Here is a 16412-nt window from a genome sequence, read left to right as displayed (position 1 = left end):
AAAAAGACAGCAGGATTTATCCCGTCTGCCCCATTTTTTTAATCTTTGCTGTTAGCCACCATTTAAAAGCAAAGGACCCAGTCCTTTATGCCTGAAACTGGTGGGAGTTCTGTCTAAAATCACAAGTGACTTCATGTATGGCCATAGAGTTGTACTGATTGGAGTGACATTGCAACGCTGCCTGCCATGTGCAGACAGGACATTAAAAAAAAAAATCCTAGGAAACTCACTCCAGACTTTAACATGCTGATGAGGAAGACTTCCAGTTGGCAAAGGAAGTTTGTCACTGAATTTGTCACTGCTGTGGCTGAGAAGCTTTCCTGAGCTAACAGGAACCCGCGCTCATGTTCCTGGTGGATTTCCCACATCTCCTTTGCAACCCCGTGAGCTGGGGGTTATGAACGATGCCTATGCTTTTTTAGAGGAAAGGAGTGGATTGGCAAAGACCTCGGGCTTAGAGCAGTCCAGCCAGCTCACCTCCTGTAGGCTCACATGAGCAGTTGAGCCTGCAAACCCAAAGGAGTGGTAGTGATGAGCAGGTTTCTAAGGAGCAGAAGGTAGTGCAGCTGGAAGAGAACACACTGCAATCAAAAATATCTAGGCGCAATAAAATTGCTGTATTTTTACTATAAGAGTGTCCAACATAACCCTACATTGTGCATCTCTTGAGGCAGGAGTGGAGAGGTGACTGGTTAGCATGTGGAGTACTTTCTGAATTAGCTCATTAGCTTGGGTCTAACCCAGCCTCCAATTTGATCTAACTGGGTCCAACTTAGCCTCTGTCCTCCACTGCTCTGAAACCTTGGGGAGATACACATTTTCATCTGAGCTTTACAGTTCAGCATATGTGGAGGACTGTAGGGTGAGATGTTCAGGCCATGTCACTTTTTTTTGCATAGTATCAGACAGTACTTTAAGAAGGTCTTGTAGAATCAGTTTTTCCTTTTAAACTTGGAGCAGAGTCAGATTATTTTAAAGCACTTCGAAATATTGTCCCGTAACAGCTACTGCTCCTTTTGCAAGCCAAGTGACTGGGTGTGGGCAGCCCTGAAAATAGAGCATTCATTTATCCCCCATCCCATCCCATCCCTGCTCCAGAACCCGCCGAGGTTTGCCTGGCTCCCTCTGCTCCCCTCCCCTCTGCTCCCTGCTGATGGATGTCGATCCTGCTCTGGAATGACACAGCTGGTGGCTTAAGGAGGCATCACCATCCCTGGAGAAGGAGGAGAAATCACAGGTGAGTACTTTAAGAAAAGAGCCTGATGAGCAGCACCCCGAGAGCTGGCCTTTTGTTGGCTTTATTTTTGTATTTGTTTGTAAAGTGAATTCACATCAAGACATAAATTCGCAGTTTACTTTAAGCATATTTTTGCTGGAAAAGTGCCTCACCTTTAACTGCAGGTGTAATAAAATGGCTGACTTCATATGTCTTGAAAAATCTCTTTTTATCCCTTTTTTTTAATCACTTTGGGCTGCAAAGATTTTTTTTTTCTTTTTTTTTTTTTTTTTACATTCTCACCAGTGCTCACCTTTAGTAAACTAATTTCCAAGTACAGGAACTGTAATACTGCATTCTTCATGAACTGCAAAATTACTTCAATTATTACCTGTCCAGTCATTTATTCTTGTTGAGTTAGTACGTGGAAAATATTTTACAACTTTCTTCAGAAAATATTCCTCTTTTTCAATGTATATGGGGCCTGTATTGTATATAATCTCTCCACAAGATAAGAGTTTAATAAAGAACACTCAGATTTTTTTAATTTTTGTATGTCTATAACACCTATTTTGCCGATGCTTATAGATTTTTTTAGGTGATTTTACTTTAATTTTTAAATTAAAAGGAGATATGAAACTTATTTCTGACATAATTAGAAACCTAAAATGTAAGTTTGCTCACTGAAAACTATATCTTGGAGTTCTTTTGCAATACAAGTTAATTAACTGGATTTAGATATTTGCAAGATGATATATTTAATGGGATTACTGCTCATATAATGTTCTCAGTGACTGATTTGGAATCTAAGCTCAGGGAACAGAATACCGAGTTTCCAGCTCTTTGAGAGTTAATGTTGTGTTAAAGAAAAGTACAATTTGAACCTTATTGTTGATGAATAGGGAAGTTATTCTGGTGAAATGGAGCCGGTCCCTACAAGGGCTGCACGAGGCAGATGCCTGAGCAGGAGCGCGCAGAGAGCGACATTCCTGCGAGCGCTCGGGGTACAGATATCCCCACACCTGAACTCCTGGCAAGTTCAAGGCAATTGCCTATCTCATCAAAACATAATGGCCCTTTATTCAGACCCCGTCTCCCAAGTGGGATCAATTAGATGCTTTGGTCTGCAGGCTCAAAAATAAACACTCATGTTTTCATTTATATTTAGAATGAAAATGAAGACAGATGACCGTGGCTTTTCTGCCCGCTCCTGTCATGTTTTGAAACTACTGTTAATTTATTCTTTCAAAATATTGATTGTCTTTTTAATAGAAAAATGGCGAAAGCTAAATGATAACTTGCTCTGGGGAAAAATACAGGAGCCCTGACAAAGAATATTTCCATGTGCCAATATATCCCACATTAACGTCTATCTTCTTTTTAAGGCAAATATATTTCTCTGTGTCAATTTGGTTCACTACAATGTTAGAGTTTCACTCCTGGCACAGGATTTCTCTAATGAATATGATAATTTAAATCTTATGATCAGAGTACTACTTTTAAAAGAAATTTGAACATTTTTTTGTTTAAATGCTATTAAGTGTTTCAATATTAGCTCAGTCAAATAACTATTAGATTGGGGAATTTATATTCTCACTTTAGAGGATGGCTGTGTAGTTCTACAGTTCTTCTATATTGTAATATTTTTTAAAAGTACTTCATAAGTAAAATGATAATTCATGTTTAACCAGAATAGATTTTAAAATTTAACCAGTGTTCAAAAGCTCCAGTGAGTTCAAATGTCTTAACATTTTTATTTGTGAGAGTAATTTTCATTTTAAGCTTTGCTAAAATGAAGTCTAAAAGAATTAACTGGATAAGATCATTCAGTTTGCAGTGGTTCACCAGCACGTGTGCTGGAATGCAGAAGAAAATCCCACAAAGAGGAGATACATTCATGCACCTTCCAAAATCAGAGTTAAAATACCATTAGAAATGATACTGTTGTTTGGGTTTGGGATTTTTTTTTGCCAGTTTTAGCTTTTTTTGTATGACATATTTTGATTTTAACATAAAAGCCTTGGTTTGGATGTGGTTGTGTGCTCTGATCAGAGGGGGTTAGTAGCACAGATGAGAAACAGAGTGGGCTTCCCTGTACCTGCAAAGTCAAGGGAGCTGTCAATCAGAGCTGTGCCAAGGCAACCTTGAAGTCTCATGTTTTACATGAGTGTTACGTTATAAGTATTTCATTCTAAGTATTTTAGTACTTGAATAAGCTGCTCTTGTTAAGCTAAATTTAGATCTGCTCTGTTTATGAATGCATAAAAATATGCCTGTCTATTTTTCCTGATTTGTCTGTAGTCAAGACAACTGTGAAAAGTGCCTTACAATACAGGGCGATCACTAAATAGACCAAAATAGATTAATAGCTTACAGAAACCTCCTAAAATATTCTCAGCTCATGTATTTGTGAAGAGTTTGTGATCTTAGAGTATGATATTCTGTGATTTACCAGTAAAGGAATTTGAATTGTGCCTTTATGTTCCTGTCCTGTAGCATGATGTTCTTTTCTCTGGCCAGGGCTTTCACTGATGCAAACCCAGATACTGTTTTTCCTGGACCGAACAGGAATGCCACTGTATGAGGGGGAATTCCAGAGCTGAGAGAGAGTTTTTCCTCCATTCTTCAACTTACCCCATGCATATTATCGCTGGGTGCATCACGGGGAAAAAATGAGCAATTAACAGCTTTCTTCCAACCGTCGAAGTGACTTTGTGAGTTTACAAAGTCAGGTTTCTGTAACATTGGGCTTTCATCTTCAGATCTTTTCAAAACACAGTGGAAATAGCGAGCAGAGGCTTATGACTGCACAGCAATATTGCATGCCCAAGAAATGGCCTTTGCTGTGTCAATGTGAAAGCAGAAGGAAGATTTCAGGGAGGCTGGAGTCAACGGATCAACCACCATTTGTCAAGGACTCCAGAACAAGCAGTCGTGGGGCTTCTCTTTTGCTCTCAGTATGTGGAATTAGTGTTCTCTGGGATGAAGTTACAGCCATAGGCACAGATAGCAGGGAGATAACGAACTAATGCTTGGAAAAAGTAGGAGATTTGATCAAGGTATGTTAATGAGCTAGGCCAAGGATGGTGTGTCTGATTTAACAGTGTTGATAGGGATTGTGCTTGGGGAGTTTCTATCAGCTGGGACTAAGGTCAGTCGTTTGTGCAGAGTTATAACAGCAGCAAAAAATATATTACAAATAAGTCCCATTAATTTGAATTGCCTAGTGTTTAGGAGAAATATAAAATGACATCAGACTGGAGGAACTTTGAAGACACAGTGTACAAGATACACCCTATCAGAACACATAATTTGTCAGAATTTAAATACTTTTCCAAAGTCAGATATTGCCAGAATGTCTGAAAATGTCTTGACAGTATCAAAATATATCTTTTGGAATGAGCTGATGATGCTGGTTTGGCTTTTTGATCCAACTTTTAAATATTTTTTTTTTCTCAGTATTCTGTTCCATTGAAAGTTGAGCTGAAGCAAAGCGTCACAAAACATTTTTGTCTAAATTACTGTAATTTTTTTCCATTTATAAAAAGAACAGTAGTTACAAGCTTATCTTGACAGATGTATTTTACAACTATCTTCTATCTTACGTCTTCTATCTGCAGATAAGTACAAAAAATACAGAGTTTCACTGTTGAAAAGGCAATATCTGAAAGCACCAAGAAATGTGTTCCTGTATTAATCAGAGAATAATTTAATTCTGTACTAATAACAATTTAGAAAACACAAAATGAAGCTAGTACCTTTGTGAAATTATCATTCATTACACATATTAATTGACAGTGCACTCCAGGAATTAATTGATACGAGCATGGGATCTGGCAGTTATGGCAGATAGCGATGCTCTTCTCCAAGAAGAGGGAACATGCAGTACCAGTGCAAGATGACAGTGTTCTCGGGCTCCTCGGTGAGCAGAATGAATTGTTTCTCAAATGCATCATTTACCCTCGCAAAGAGCCGTTGGAGATTCTTGGATCAGGCCTGAGAGCAGCTAGGTATTCGCTGTCTCAATTTCAGCCCAAATATAATGTGCAAATGGAGGAGTTCATTGGGAAAGCATTTGGCAGCCCTGGGCAACCAGCTTTTCCCAAAATGAGAGCCTGTGGAAAGCTGTTTTCATCTTCCCAAGCCACTGGCCTTATGGACTTCAGCAAACAAGTTTCCAAATAATGAATCTGCAGTTCAGTTTCTGGCCAAGGCGAACGAGCACACGTTAACTCATTCAGAAAGGAGATGAAAAGCTCACATTCAGGATGCATTAATCTGAAAACAAGTGTACTTTTGTGTCTGGGGAGTATTATTTTCATTGCCATCAATTTAGAACATAGATAGACTGTGATTCTAGCTTCACTATCAGGTTGCCCCGCAGGCTGAGACCCCTCCCCAGGCCACTCTATTTAATTTAGACTAATCTAAAGCTAAGTGAAACTTTGTACCCTCTCTGATTTCTCCCCATGATGGGGAACACTCTGATTTCCCCTTCCCTGGTGACCTGCTCGGAGCTGCTGGGGAGATGGGGAAGGAGCAGTACGCAGGAAAGTGACCCCCAGGTAAGGGGAATCGTTATTTGTGCCAGCTGACAACCTATTAACGGGTGACAAAAGTGTTCAACCACTTCTTCCCTAGAAGTTGTTCTATTAGTTTGGATTTTCCTTCACTTTCACACTGTTCTCTTGAAGATAGACTTTGGCACATGCGTTTTTCAATGCGCTGCACGTATCAAGAGAGATAAATCTCCCGTGGAGTAGAATGAAATCCGGTACTTAATGCTGCTCTTACACAATTCTTGTGCTCCTACATTTGCAGTGAAATTTGATGTGGCAGGAATTGGGGCCTGTATTTTTCATGTTGGTTTGTTGTGCTGGGCTTTTTTTCATGGAATAAAATTCTCATTGGGCTGGAGGTCGGCAAAACAGGTCTCTGATTCCTCTGGGCAGCTGAACTGGGGGCAACATGCATCCTTCATTCTCAACCTTCTTTTAGAATAAAGTAACACTGAAAGGAGAGAAGGGGACTGTGTGCATGTGTGTGACTTTGCATGGACATGTCTGGTACAGAGGAGAGCCCTCATCTTTACTGGTACTTCTGTGAAAGGCAGTGAGCAGGGTATGGGCATGTCTCATAGTTGTTGCACAGAGTCTGATGACAATAACAAATTTTACACAGTACTCTGATTTCCCCTTCCCTGGTGACCTGCTCGGAGCTGCTGGGGAGATGGGGAAGGAGCAGTACGCAGGAAAGTGACCCCCAGGTAAGGGGAATCGTTATTTGTGCCAGCTGACAACCTATTAACGGGTGACAAAAGTGTTCAACCACTTCTTCCCTAGAAGTTGTTCTATTAGTTTGGATTTTCCTTCACTTTCACACTGTTCTCTTGAAGATAGACTTTGGCACATGCGTTTTTCAATGCGCTGCACGTATCAAGAGAGATAAATCTCCCGTGGAGTAGAATGAAATCCGGTACTTAATGCTGCTCTTACACAATTCTTGTGCTCCTACATTTGCAGTGAAATTTGATGTGGCAGGAATTGGGGCCTGTATTTTTCATGTTGGTTTGTTGTGCTGGGCTTTTTTTCATGGAATAAAATTCTCATTGGGCTGGAGGTCGGCAAAACAGGTCTCTGATTCCTCTGGGCAGCTGAACTGGGGGCAACATGCATCCTTCATTCTCAACCTTCTTTTAGAATAAAGTAACACTGAAAGGAGAGAAGGGGACTGTGTGCATGTGTGTGACTTTGCATGGACATGTCTGGTACAGAGGAGAGCCCTCATCTTTACTGGTACTTCTGTGAAAGGCAGTGAGCAGGGTATGGGCATGTCTCATAGTTGTTGCACAGAGTCTGATGACAATAACAAATTTTACACAGTTTGCCATCTTTTTTCTAGGCATATTTTCATTTATTACAACTGTGCAGCTCTTTGTGAGGTTAAGCGACATCAATATCTACATGAGAATCTGTTTTGGGCAACATCTGATGTCAAGTAGACTTTGGCGGTTTTGCTACATCGTTCCTTCTGCTCCTCTGGAATTTACAGATTAATCCATACATGAGCACATGAGACCTCACAGAAGCATCTCTGATAGAGTCTTGCTATCATTTCTGATAACTGGAGCCAGTTTGTTTGCTTGCTTTTTTTTCTTGTTCTTCTTTTTTTAATTTTTATTTTATTAACCTGCCATGATTTCTTTCTCGAGACGAGCCAGTGAAGAAAAAAGATTCTGCACAATGATGGTCCTCAACTGGCAAGCACTCAGCAGGCAAATCAGCAGGTTCCCACACATAAAGAATCACGTTATCATTCAGTTTGGGCTCTTCACTTCTTATTTAAAGAAGTAACGAGATGCAACTGGCTGTGACTCTTAATCTTTTACAAAGCAAAATTTGGCATCTCTGGTCAAAGGCAAGGAAAAATTATCTGCATCAGTACTCTGTTTGAATGTGTTAATCAGTAAATTTGAATTACTCCATCAATAACCAATGAATAAACAAAAGTGAACAGAAATGAAAGCTAGTCTGCGCAGTGCTTGCAACATATCTTAAAACATTACTTATAATGGAACAATTTGGAAATATTCAGCAGGTTTTAAAAGGTACTGATAAAGTATCGAAATTTTCCTGAAGTCTTTGACTTCACTGTTTCCATGGAAAAGGTGTTAGAAGTGATGAAATTATTAAACTTATTAGTACTGATTGACCTTGAATTTTCATGACCTTACTCTCTTATAATTGCAGCTGGAGGATTTCAGAGGAATGATTTAAAATTTAACAGGTTTCATCAGATTAATGATAGAACTGATGAGCTCCAGATCAAATCTGGAGGATGGAGAGTTCTAGTTTTCAACACTGCAAGGAGGAGATACGGTAAGGGAAAAGAGATCTTAAATTTATCTCCTGGGCATTGCTGGGCTACAGCTCTCCTTACTTATATACTTATACATGTATAACCTGCACATCATGAATTTTCTTCTTCCTCTCATCAGTTAGAGGACAAATACATTTTTTATTGTCCTGTCTAATGTAACTGTGGGTCAGTCATCTCATTGTCCTCATAGATGATTAATTCACCTGTATTTTGTACCTCATTTTGGTCTAAAGACAAAGATTGTGGACAGACAATTAGCAGCAACCATGCTGCAAATTTAAATGAAAAGGGCCTGATTATGTTTCTCATAAACAATTGTGTTTTTCTGATTCAGAGATGCAATGCAAAAAAATTCAGCAAAAAAAAATTTATTTTTTTTTCTGGTGGCTCACAAAACTTGCACGAACAAGACTTTTATGTGTGTGAAACTGCCAAACTGAAGCCAGGATTGGAACTCTCAAGGGGCTGAATATTGAGCAAAAGAGAGAAATGAAACAGCTGAGTTACTACACTGAGAAACATATGTGCTATACTTACACATTTACCAGTGTTCAAAAGATTTTCTGAAATGTAGCTGCTCTCTTGAAAATTATCTACATGAGTGTCTGGAGTTGTAACATATCTGCAGGAGCCATTTTAACCTCTCAGGTAAATTATACAGCACCGCAAAGGAGTTTATAAATGGGTGTTTATCCCTTAGATGGAAATCACTTTGGAGGAGCTCAGCCTAATGGGTGAATAACAAGCTGTTTGAAAACTGTTTGTGTGTAAACGCCCAGGACAGCAAAGCAGCCATTCTGAAGTAGAGTCTTTTTATTATCCTTCATATTTTTTTCGTTAAAAAACCAAGAAATTATCTCAAAACAACGATAGTGTTGTCACACACAGCAGAGCCAGGAAATTCAAAGTTATGGCTGATGTTGATTCTAATTCATGCAGCTGACAGCTCTTAGCCTAATCAACCATTTCACCACTACCCTCTAAATTATCCGAAATCTTTTATTTCAGTGAGTAATGTGTGCTTAAATTAATCAGGCATGCTGCCTTGGCAAATCCTCCTGCGTGTCCTCTCCACTCCTGCAGAAGTCAACAGACAGACATCAAACAGTCTTTCCTGGGGAAAGATTGGCTTCTCCATGGCAGAAACCGTAAATAGTTCCTCCAACTTCAAGAGAATTAGCTGGGTTTTATAGCAGTGTATTTGCAGAGATTTTGGGCTTTTATCTTGAAATGGAGAGTTCTGCATTGTGGTAAGAAATAACTAGGACTGCTTAACACTTCTCCCATTTCATTTTCCCAGGTGTATCTATTTGATCAGGTTTTCATATTTAAGTATGCAGCACGTGTTTTATGTTGAAAGAAAACTGCAATATTGAAGGATAGTAGAAGAAAACTAGTGTCAGAAACAAAGGAAACAAATATACTTGAATTATACTGTAAAGACTACGCACAGAAATGAGACTATCTAAAATATGCATTAAGGGTTGATGAAAACGTTGCTGATATCAAAGGAAACTGTTTGCGTTGACTTTGGTGAACATAGAATTTGATGCTTGTTTTGCAGACTCCAAAAGATGTCGGGACAGGGCTCTTGCACCTTGGTGACTGTGTCAACCAGATTCAGTGGTGGGTACAAGCAGTGAGGACACCAGCTCCAGTCCCCGTCCCTCTGCTGTCCCCGGAACTGCTGTGGCAGGATTCTCCAGGCTGGGTTAAAGACTCAGTGAAATCTATTTTGTAACAGACAGACGAGGAGCAACTTCCACAGAGACCTACTGCACCAACTCATGGTAATGTCTATGGGCTCTCGCGGTCTGTAACAGGGGCAGGTGGCCTGAACCAAGGTTCACCCTTCTGGGAAGTGCTCCAGAGAGGAGCAAATGAGGCTTTCACCTTTCCGTGCCTCCACATTATTTCCCTGTTCCCTCCTCTTCCACTGCCTTCTCTCTGGGGGTCAAGATGACACCTGAACCTTCTTTAATCGTGGCCTATCTCATTCCAAACGGACAGTTATGTGTTGTTTCTGTATTCTTCCTATCTATCCTTTCTACTTTTCTTTCAGGTAGCTCTATTTGTTGCTATCACGTGTTTTTTTCCCATAAATATTCTCTTTCAGCTTTTGATACCTCTTTTTGTTACCAGAGTCATACATTGTGCCCCTTCTCACAGTAATCTCATGACCCGCAGGTAATATACAGTACTAAAGTAGATGAAGTCCCTTCTCTTTCCTCAGCCAGCACCTATTTTCCAGCCCTGATAACATTATGTGCCTGGGGTCAAGTTAAGATGAGTTCCACAGAAAAAATATTTCTTTCTCTTTGGTAATTTAAGATTGAGATTGGGAGCCAAGGGTACAATACTTCAGGAATAGCTCTCCATGTAACAAATCCAGTTTGAAGTAACCTTCTAGCATTTTGTCAGAGATTCAAAAGTATGCTGAAAAGGTGAAAATGAGGCTTCTACAAGCAGAGTTTTAAAATACAAACAGTTGACTTGGTTTGGTTTTTTTTCTTTTCTTTAATTTGTTGTCAGTGTGGCATGCAAGGGTGCAAATAAATGAAAACTGAGCTTGGTGGCTGAATGGTAGGACACTACTTCTTGCATTTAATACTATTGAAATTAAAACTCAGAGGCAAAGTAAAAGAGAAAGGTCTGAAGCTCACCATCTCATGTCTACAAACATCAGAGCTCCCTTGAGGATGGAATTTTCACCACCTGAGAAACCTGAAATTTCCAAACTCAGTTGCATCATTGAAATTCTAGTGTCAGGTGAAAATGATCCCTATTCCTTCAGTCAAAGAAACTCAGGTCCTTCTGTCAAAAATGCTTATGCTGTCATTGTTACCTCTTTTTTCTGTACACAGGACCTGCTTATCAAGTCCTTTCATCTGGATCAATGGTAAGGTGACAGAGAGAGCAGTATTTGTGACTTAGAAATCAATAATATCAAATTTACCCATATGCAAAAAAAAAAAATTAATTTGTCTTATAAGGAATAACCCATAGAGAAAAACATGCTTCTTTTCATGACATGCAACAGCTTTAAAAGCTTGAAAGGCTACTTGGCTCCCCAAATGTGTGGTTGTACCTGCTCTCAACCAGACTTTGTGTCCAAAGTCATCTTCTTTTACCATGAAATAAAACTTGTGCTCCATGCAAACAGAAGGACTTTTGCCAGTCCTACCATTAGAGGATTGTGTCCCCATACCTTTACATCTGCTTTACTATTTTAAATAATTCAAAAGTTTAGATCTATCCAAGGGAAAATTTCATTTAAAAGTCCGAGAACAGCCTTAAATAATTTTCTCGTTTAACAGAAGTATACGGATTTTTTTAAAGTTAAATAATATATTTTACCATTTTTAGCTAAAATGCCAGCTGTTGTAATGAAATAGGACAGTGAGAGTTACATTAGGAAGACCTCTTTCTTAGCTGTTGGACCCAACAAGCTGTTACCACAGTGCTAGCCAGTGCTGTCATGACAGCTCCAAGTGGAAGATGTACCAATGTGTCACAACTGGCGTTGTGTTAGTAAATACCATATGCCTGTTATTTTTGATTTCTTGAGAAGGTCTAAGGGGAAGGAAAGTATTTGATGGAAATGATGTTTAGTCCTGAACTTAGCTTTCACATTGTGGAAGAATGAAAATTAAAACTCACCTAAACATAGAAGGAAACGCAGCCAATCACAGCTGAAGGATTAGTAAAAAGTGTTAAAAATATTATATGAATGTTTTAATTACAGAGAAAAAAATATAAAATGCCCAGTAATTACAGTATATTGATTCCATTTTTTTTTCTTGAAATGCTAAAACTATTTCAACACACACAGAATCAATAAACATAATTAAAATATGAGCTCATCAAAACAGTAATTAAATGTACTTAACAGCTTTTGTGGCTTTTCTCCATATGGTTACTGTGGGAGTGTGAATCTGGCTTGCTAGATAAATGTAACAAAATAAAGTGAAAGCCTGGGAAAAGATTACTGTGGTATCATAAGCAAATACAATAAAGTCTAGCTCTATAATAAGTTCCAATAAATCAAAAAGTTGACAAAGGAAGCAGTGTTTACAATTATTAGAGAGAAATTCTGGATGTTTTATATTTTTATGGGATTAACACTATCATGGACTTCATATAGAAGCCAAATCAAATCTTTCTTCCATCATTAAAGCAGTTCCACTGGAAGACTCTCTGTTCAATGAAAGATATTTGGGAACGTTACGGGCTTGCTGGTGTTGGTGACAAATCACTTGACAGCTGTCATTCAGGGGGCCATCCAGCTCAAGGACCTCATACAGCTGCTTGGAGTTGCCCTTCGGAGCAGCAAATCTCTCTCCAGTGATTAGATAAAGCAGCGCCACTGCCAAAGCAGAAAGTAAATTAGGTGCTTAAAGTGGGGCGTGTGAATACCTCTCCTCCACCCTTTCTCCCTCCCTCCTCCCTGGGCACATGTGCGGTGTCATGAATAATACAGAAAAATCAAGGGATGGACGATGCTTTAGGAAAAAAAAAAAAGAACATAAGAGATGAATAACTCTGGAGCTGATTTCTTCAGAAGTCACCACGGGCACCTATGGGCTACGCAGCTCCTCCTCCTCCTCCACTGCCTTTTCTGGAGCCCTCACCATCTCCCTCTGCCGTGTCTTCCAAGACCCTTGGGAATTACGCCGTTTAAATGCCGTTTTTGTATCACTGCCATGACAGGTAAGTGCAGACGACATGCAGTGCGTGTGTCTTACCTGTTGCCTGGATGTAAAAGAGTTTGCAGGGGTGTAAAGGGAAGCCTTACCAGCCTCTTCTCCCTTGACTGAACCGACACTGTCACTGATTTAATGAGAATATACGAAAGTAATCAAGGTAAATATTGTGTGGTAAAAAAAAATTAGAAGTGTGAAGATGTGGTGACACACCATGTCTTTAATTAAAAAAAAGGAGAGAGAAATGTATTTTTTTAGAGCCCAATGCACATGCAGTAGGGGTTGCACTGGCTGTATAAAGAAAGTTATTGCTACCTCGTGTTTTCCCTCACCACCTCTTGACCTGAAAAAACAGGTGCATTTCAAAACGTGATGCATAGCAGTGTATTGCAGTGATAGTCACAATTCTCCCAGTAGCTTATGGCCACCAGTGTACCTCATACTTTAGTGTTTTAAAAATTAGAACATTCATTTTAAAAGCTTTGTTTAAATGCACCCACAAATCCCTAAAGCCGACTAAACCCAGAGAAAGGAATAAGACAATATATTACAATTTCTAACACATTTTTCCAAAAACAATCACCAGAGCTTTTTCTCACCCAGATCAGCCCTCACCCTCCGATAAATATACTTCTCCATCATCCATAGGCTGAGAAAAAAAAATGCTTTAAATTGTGAAGCAGAGCAAAAAGGCAAATAACTCCTTTAAGTCAGTAAGTCCTTTAAGAAACAGCAAGATTTGGTAGCTAAATAGGTGTTGTTAAGGGGAGAATCCTATTACAGTTGTAAATACCCTGTCTCGCCCTTCCTCCTAGAAAAAGGCACTCCTAGAGAACAGGAACCCATTCAGCAGAACTGAATCCCCATCCCGTTTTTTACTATTAGTGCATTTTGGGAGTGCAGGAAGATACCACGGCTTGTGTATTTGTTACCTTCAGTCCTTTCTCATTTACCAGCTTTCTTTCCATCTGTGTCACTATTTACAGATGTTAAAAAAACCCTCTATTTCTTTTTCTTGAAATGATTAATCTTTTTTTTTTTTTTCCCCTTGTTCTTGAAAGCATGTAATCTTTCTATAAATAGGACCTGGTCCGTAGCTCCTGAAATTCCAATTCCACTGACCTTTTTAAAGCTTTACGTAGGACTTAAATTGTGGGAAGACAGTTAGTGTTATTCCCTAATGAGAGAATTACATTGTATTAAATTCCTTTACTTTTATCACATGAGCTAATGAAAAGGCCATTTATTTTTTTTTCCCCAAGGTAGCTAATTGCTCTAAAGGTGCAGATAGAAATACACAGCTCTCACCCCAGAAGTATTTACACAAAACCAAAATCCTATTATCAGAATAAAGCCCTATCTATTGACTGCTGTTTGAAAATTAGTCAATATGTTTCTGTCTTTAGCCAACTTTAGAAAATTTGAGCTAGTATTTTACACCTGAAAAATGGGGTACAATAATCTGTTACTGGGCCTTGATATAAATTGTTTCCTGCTTTTTACTGAGGTAGCATCCTATTGCCTCTTCTGGATGGTGCTACGAATTTATTAGACTCTGCATCCAGTTTCCTCATCTTGTATTATGTTGCCAAGTAGGAGACAAAATGTCTAGTAATTAAGGCTGCTTTTAAAGTTGAAGATGGCCTTTTAAAAGGCCAAGATTGAAATGGAAGATTGAAGACAAAAATATCTTTAACGAAAATAATCAAAAGGGGAAAAAAAAAATAAAAGGTTTATTTTAGACTTGGCATGAATATTGAATTACAATGGATTTAAAATATTCAGCAGGCAATAATAGCTAGGAAACAAATATCTGGCAAATTAGGCACTGAAATCTGTAGCAGGGGGTTTCATCACTCTTAGAAACAAGTTTTGCAGGAGCATTGATTATTTTTTTTTCTCCTGAATCAGGCAGCTACATATAAGACTGCTTTGTCTCACTAGTGTCTGTTGTCTTAGGAAAATCTGTTTAGTGGTCTGTGCTGTCGGAGTGTGTATGAACATGTAGTAAGTTTAAGTGTAGGAAGTAAAAAGTTAATTTTAAAAAAAACCAAACAACTGTGGTATATTACTGTTTTGTGAGAGGGACACAGTAAGATAGGGCCAATCTACCTCATTTAGCCACTCATAATTCTGTTTAATTTTGCAGAGCCCCAATGACATGAGCTGTGGATGATGCTTATTTGCAAATATTATGGGTTCCCAGTAAGTTTTCCTGAAGTCCGCATACGGTAGGACCAGCCAGATCAAAGATGTTAGTACATCCATGGCTGCCTTCTTCATTGCCACCATTGACATTGGTAGGGTTGTTCTGCCAACAGCATGCTATACTCAATTAGACCAGGTTTTAGAAGTTTTAATTCAGCTATCGTCTCGTGATCCCATTTGTAAGGTAATTTCTTTGATAAGGTTACATCTCTTCTGTTGCTGTTTCGGTTTGTCCCTGCAGGAACTACCTTCTTGGTAGTTAAGCCCAGGCATGAATGGGGCTGCTGAGCCCCCGTTTTTATGGAGCACTGAGGCACACCTATTATCAGTATTTTTTCATAACAAACTGGAATTGTGTGTTCAGATTCTGTAATGCTGCAATGATTTCTTGGTTAGAAATGCCAAAGTGAAGCTTTTGATGCTTCCTAATTAGGAGGCTTTACACATTTTCCATTAAATACTTTTTAAAATAGTACAAGTTGTTTGAGACAAAATGGTTGACTGTGATGTTTTTCATAGGACACTATTGTTTAGTACGTGACTTCTGTCTGTCTAGCAGGGGTGCTGGTGACTGGCATAAACCTTGAAACAATAGGTTTAAATACAAATTAAGTTCATGCAGAGCTTAAGGTGGCCTTTTACAGAAGATAGAAATGGTGGAGAACAGTAGCTAATACTGGGCCAGGAAGGATGCAGATGTGACTTTTCTGTGGGGGAATGGAAGTTGTTACAGTACACTGCTGACTTTTTAGGACTATTTCCTATTTTCTGACAGTCTGAAGAGAACCTGATTAGGCATTTCCAAGCCTGATGTCTTATAGCAAAATGTGTATTCTGTTTTTGAAACACTGATTTGTTTTATTTTCTCTGAAAAACTGAAACTTGACTCTTTTCAAATCTGGCATATAGGTAAGAAAAAAAATGAAAAACAGCTGCCTATTTTAGAGAGGGGAAAAAATAATAACATAGCAATAAAGCTATGATATTTGGAAAAAGTGTAGTGAGCATGTATAGTACATTAATGTCTTATGAATTTGAGCACACACACATAGCCAAACGCAGGCCCAAATTTTGAACGTGGACCTCTCGCTGCAGACCCTGATCTCCCCAACCTCTATACAAACGTGTGCTCCTCCATGCTTGGCTGGTCCCATTGGCTTCAAAGACACTACTCATGGGAGTAAAGTTACTCATGCATTTAAGTGCTTGCTGGATTCAGGCCAAAAGCTTAATCTTTTCCATTTAAAACCCTTTTCCTAAACTGATAACAGTCTTCAAGTTTTCAGTATCATGTGCAGCAGTTTAAATAATGTAGAACCAAAGTGGGGGGAAAAAAAGTGAAATAACAGTATTGTAATTTAAGGAGTATCGTGAGATAAACAGCATAGCACAGGCCTGGTTTTATT

General features: G+C 38.9%; 1 long non-coding RNA gene across 4 annotated transcripts in view; it reads left to right on the top strand.

Moving 5' to 3' along the window:
• Nucleotides 1–1102: 1102 nt before the first annotated feature.
• The window catches only part of LOC106889791, a 33151-nt gene continuing 17841 nt past the window's right edge, over nucleotides 1103–16412 (top strand). For 2 of the 4 annotated variants that reach the window (XR_001412396.1, XR_001412398.1), the window contains exons 1-2: nucleotides 1103–1237; nucleotides 9660–9885. This is a non-coding gene — a long non-coding RNA (uncharacterized LOC106889791). Of the gene's footprint in view, nucleotides 1238–7968; nucleotides 8095–9659; nucleotides 9886–12684; nucleotides 12806–16412 lie in introns of those variants that run through there. The other 2 variants (XR_001412397.1, XR_001412399.1) reach the window with 2 other exon arrangements.

The sequence above is a fragment of the Calidris pugnax genome, unplaced genomic scaffold (genome assembly GCF_001431845.1).
Source record: "Calidris pugnax isolate Ruff unplaced genomic scaffold, ASM143184v1 scaffold89, whole genome shotgun sequence".
NCBI lineage: Eukaryota > Metazoa > Chordata > Aves > Charadriiformes > Scolopacidae > Calidris > Calidris pugnax.
Note: the sequence above shows the minus strand (reverse complement) of the source record. Positions and strands in the feature narration are given on the sequence as shown.